The sequence below is a fragment of the Mus pahari genome, chromosome 5 (genome assembly GCF_900095145.1).
Source record: "Mus pahari chromosome 5, PAHARI_EIJ_v1.1, whole genome shotgun sequence".
NCBI classification, from domain to species: Eukaryota; Metazoa; Chordata; class Mammalia; order Rodentia; family Muridae; genus Mus; species Mus pahari.
The window spans coordinates 87,663,226-87,669,197 of NC_034594.1; positions in this window are offsets into that span (position 1 = coordinate 87,663,226).

Sequence of the window (5,972 nt, forward strand, 5' to 3'; positions counted from 1 at the left end):
TCTCTCTCTCTCTCTCTCTCTCTCTCTCTCTCTCTCTCTTTCTCTTGCTCTCTTTATTGCTGTAGCTATAACCATGAGTAATCTACTGAAGAAATAGGTAGACAGCCTTGTCTTGTCTCTGATTTTAGTAGGATTCCTTTAAGTTTCTTTCCTTTTAATTTAGTATTATCTGTTGGTTTGTTGTATATTGATTTTATTATATTTACAGATGGTCCTTGAGTTTCTGATCTCTCCAATACCTTTAACATGAAAGGCTATTGTATTTTTTCAAATGATTTTTTAATCATGCAATGAGATGTTCATGTGATTTTTTTCTTTGAGTTTGTTTATTTAGAGGATTACATTAATGGATGTCCACATATATACCAACTTTGCATCCTTGGAATAAATCCTATGTGATTATGGTGCATGATGAGTGTGATGTATTCTTGGATTCGGTATCCTTGAATTTTATTGAGTAGTTTTGCACCAATATTCATAAGTGAAATTGTTCTGAAGTACTCTTTCTTTGTTGAGTCTTTGTATGTTTTAGATATCAAAGTAATAGTGGCTTCATAGAATGAATTTCTTAGTGTTCCTTCTGTTTCTATTTTATGGAAAAGTTTGAGGAGTGTTTGAATTAGCTCTTTGAAGTTCTGATAATTTTCACACTAATGCCATCTGGCCCTGTGCTTTTTTATTTTTCTCTTTCTTTCTTTCTTTCTTTCTTTCTTTCTTTCTTTCTTTCTTTCTTTCTTTCTTTCTTTCTTTCTGGTTGGGAGGTTTTTAATGACTTCTACTATTTCCTTAGGAGATATGGGCCAGTTTAGAGAGTTTACCTACTCTTAATTTAACTTTTGTATGTAGTATTTGTCTAGAAAATCATGTGTTTCATCTATATTTTTCAGTTTTGTTGAGTACGGAATTTTGTAGCAGGAATTGAAGTTTTTTTTTTTAAATTCCACACTTTCTGTTGTTATATCTCCCTTTTCATTACTAATTTTGTTAATTTGGATACTGTCTCTGTGCCCTTTAGTTAGTTTGGCTAGGAGTTTATATATCTTGTTGATTTTCTCACAGAATCACCTTTAGATTTTGAAGATTCATTCTTTGTATCATTCTCTTTGTTTCTATTTGGTTGATTTCAGCCCTGAGTTTGACTATTTCCTGCCTTCTACTCCTCTTGAGTTCCTTTGGGTCTTTTTGTTCTAGAGCTTTCAGGTGTGCTGTTAAGTTGCTAGAGTGGGATCTCTCTAATGTCTTTATGAGGGGACTTTGTGCTATGAATTTTACTCTTAGCACTGGTTTCATTATGTTCCATAATGTTGATTATGCTGTTTCATCATTTTCACTGAAATCCAGGAAGCCTTTAATTTCTTTCCTTTTTTCTTCCCTGACCAAGTTACCATTGAGTAGAGTGTTCTTCATTTTCCATTGATATGTGAATTTTCTGTTAGATTTTTTGGTAATTAAAATCTAACCTTAGTCCAGTGAACTGATAGGATACACAGGATTAGTTCAATATTCCTGAATCTATTGAGACTTTTTCGGTAACCAATTACATGGTCAAATTTGGGGAAGGTACCCTGAGGTTCTGAGAAGAACAATTTTTTTTCTGTGTTGTTTGAGGCTGGAATGTCCTATATACATGTGTTAAATCCATTTATTTCATAAACTCTTTTAGTTTCAGTGTGACTCTCTTTAATTTCTGTTTCAATGACTATTCTATTGGTGAGAGTGGCATGTTGAAGTCTCTCACTATTATTGTGTGGGGTTCATTGCAGATTTTTATCTTTAGTTAATTTTATTTTATGCCATTGCATGAGGCATAGATGTTTAAAACTGAGACTTCCTCTTGGTGGATTTTTCCTTTGATGAGTATGAAGTGTTCTTCCCCATCTTGCTTGATAACTTTTGGTTGAAAGTTTATTTTATTGGACATTAGAATGGTAACTCTAACTTGTTTCTTGGTACCATTTGCCTGAAAGAGATTTTTCTAGTCTTTTACTCTGAGGTAATGTCTGTCTTTGTCATTGAGGTCTATTACTTTTATGCAGCAAAATGCTGCATCTTGCTTGTGTATCCACTCATTTAGCTCATGTCTTTATATTGGGGTATTGAATCTGTTATATTGAGAGATATTAAATACAGATGATTGTTAGTTCCTATTAAGTTCGTATTTGTAAGTGGTATTATGTGTATGTGAAAGTGGTCCGGTCTATCTTCCACTGATAAGTAACTATGAAAGTGCCCTATACCTGGGCCAAGTAGTGGGAGTGGGTGGGTAGGGGAACAGAGGTGGGGGGAGGGGTATGGGAATCTTTCGGGATAGCATTTGAAATGTAAATAAAGAAAATAATAATAAAAAAAAAAAAAAAAAGAAAGTGCCCTATAGAATTGTCCGCTTACAGTGTGATCTTCTAAAGGCATTTTCCCAATTGAGGTCCCTTTCTTTCATATGATTATAGCATGTATCAATTTGATATAAACCAGTACATGTAGTTTTGTTAAGTATGAAAGGGGTATATGATGCTTATTTTACTGTGCTATAGTTAGCTTGATTTAGGAAGTTATATTTTAGACAGGTGTACATATACAAAATTAAGTCAAAAATACATTTTTCTTTATGTGCTTCAGGTGTATATATTTTAATGCACTAATGAATTAAATGGTAATGAATTCATAAATATCAGCCACATGTGATCTGAGACACACACAGTCACACAGATGCACACACATTATAACATTAAAAAAATGTAGTGAATACAGTCACTCTTGTAACAGGTCGAATGACAAATATGGAGATTTTTGGAAACTATGGGTACCAGAAGTCTGACAATATTGTTTTGAGTCCTATAGAGTTTTAGAATTTATTTAGAAAATCTAGCTGCAGATTATTCTGTTACTTCTATTCCCTCTCTTATCCATAGTTTTTGTAATAGATAACTAAACACATCTTTGCTGTCAAAAATTAAAAGCTAATTAGCTAATTAGCTTTTGTACATTGGATAAACAAATGGATATATCAATTCCACATATTTCAGTTCATGATATGGCAATGAATGTAGTGAGATGTTCTGGAAAATATTTGAAACTCATTGTTAAAAAATTGAATTTGTGTGCCTGTGCTCACTACCTGTGGCCATTTTTACTTCTGCCATTTATTGCTCAGATCTACTTTCATAAATAAAGCTAGATGAATGTTTTTATCCAGAACTTCAATCTAGTAAAATTCAACTATATATGCCCCATGTGTAACTCATACATAGGTTTGTTGTCAATACACTAAAGGCATCATTATATACAGTGTTTCTAAAAGCAATGTGTTTCACAACATTTTATTAGTGTGTAGAGTGGGGAGTGTTGATTACTATGGATACTAAGTAGATTCACTACTTAATAGTAAGCTAATTGTATGGTCAACCAATACTATATTCTTATTGAATATTTTTTTATAGCTCAGTAAGTGTTGAAGACAATTTTATATTTTCCCTCTGGTAAACCATGTTAGTTTTTTTTTTTTTTTTTTTGATTGTCCTTACGACCCTATCATCTTATGTGTATAGAAAATTATTTTGTTGTGTTGAAGAATTTTTCTTAAAGATAGAATTCATCAAGATGAATGATCACAAAACAGTGATCATTGGGTTCCAAAAACAGGATTTCAACACTGACTTTTAAATTAAGCTAAAATAATTACAGAAAATATAAACAGGCCAAACTCAATTTTTCTTATGAAGACATAGTTACCCTGATACACAATATATTTAAGTCCAGACAAAGAAAGAGAATTACAGATGAATTTGTCCAACAACATATTACAGATTACAATAAAATACATGCAAATTAAATCCAAGAACACATAAAAATGATTATTTACCATCATCAATTAGAATTCATTTCAGACATGAGGGGATATTTCAACTTACATAAATTAACAAATATAATCCACCACATAAACAAAATGAAAGGCAAAATATCCAGATGTTATTGCATTACATACAGGAAAAGACTTTGAAAAAAATGTTCAACACTCATTCATGATAAATGCACTTCAGAGAATAAGGATGCAAAGAGGCATACCTCAATATGTAATAAAGGCAACTTACTCCAAGCCCATAGCAAACGTGAAATTAAATGGAGAGAAATTTAAAGTGATTCCACTAAATTAGAACAAGGCAATGATATCCACATTCTATATACATGTTCTAAATAGTACTTGAAGTTTTGCTAGAGCAGTAAGACAACTGAAGGAAATCATGGGAATAGAATTTGGAAAGGATAAATTCAAGGAATCTTTATTTGCAGATTAATGATAGTATATGCATAAGTTACCTGAAATTTTCCACTAGGAAAATTCTATATCTAAAAAACACTTTACCAAAGTATATGGATGAAAATTAAGTCACAATAATTAGTATTCCTCCCACATAAAAATAAACAAGTAAAAATCAGGGATATAACACCTTTCTCAATAGCCTCTAGTAATATAAAATATCTTGGGACAATGTAAAACAGGCAATGATTAAAAACTTCAAGACACTGGAGAAAGAAATTGAATAAAAGATCACAAGATGGAAAGATGAAACCACAGATATATTCCAGAAGAAGCTCATGGTTGAGAAGTTGTAGAAAAGTAAAATTGCTTCATGCACACTAGAGTTGAAATATTGAAGAACAGAGGGAGAAGTCAGAGAAATTTCTAAAAGTTAACAATACCTTGATATAAATTAAATCTTAACAACATTAAGAGTGCATAAATCTATATAGTATTGAAGTTGTAATTTGATAAAGCACATATAGCAAATATTTACTTTTCTCTTGGATTTTTTACTTTAGTATACATGGAAGCATCACAAAATATCAACAATAACATCTCACTATGCAAAGAATATCTTAATTTTCTCTATATTTTAGGTGTATATTTGGTTATATTACCTTCATTCTACTACTACATATGTTATTCAATTATCAAATGAGAAAATAATTTATTTTCTACAATCTATATTCCAGCAACAATTGTTAAATAGTGCTTAAATATTTATCTCCTTTCATTTCTAATAACAATTTACAAAAAAATTCTTTCAGTTTTATTATATTTAAGAAATGAAAAGTACAATAACTTAAGGAGTACATGTGAACAAAAATGTGACTTTCTATTAACGTTTCTGATAAAAGAAAGACAGACAGCAGGTAGCTCTCAAAACAAAGATGTATTTAAAGAGACCATTCATCTCCTGTCACTGTAATGAGGTATCTTTTGCTAGCAATACACCTGCCTTCTATAATTAACAGCTGAGGGATATGTTATGAGTTGACAAATGGTATTAGATCATTACAAATACTTCTTAATCATTATATATGGCTGCTTAATGGAATTTTTCACTCTAAGCTTATGAATTTCTTAATATTTTCAACTGCATAGAAAAAAGAACTGATGAGTGTATTATCTGTTATGTGAACAAAATGTTTCACTCAGCTATAGAGACCAAAATAATGAACGTACTGTCATTTAAGCAGTTATCAACCTGTTCTTGCTTGCTACTTGAGTGTTAAGTAGGTTACAAAATGAATAATTAAATATGAGAAAATATTGGGATGATAGATAAAAAGAAACATTCATAAACAATTATTAATAGTAGACATTAATTAAGGAATTTCAGTGGTAGGCTATAAGTTGCTTAATATTTTAAGCATGTAGTTCCAAATAAAGTAACATATTCCACATCTTAAAGTTATATGTACACGTTTTCTTGAAAATATTGAAAGAAGTTAAACATAACTTCTATAAACCTTGTTACAAAATGAACATTTTCTTTTTTTCCCCAATTTTTTATTAGATATTTTCTTTATTTACATTTCAAATGCTACCCTGAAAGTTCCCTATACCCTCCCCGCACCCCTGCTCCCCTACCCACCCACTCCCACTACTTGGCCCTGGCCTTCCCCTGTGCTGGGTCATATAAAGTTTACAAGACCAAGGGGCCTCTCTT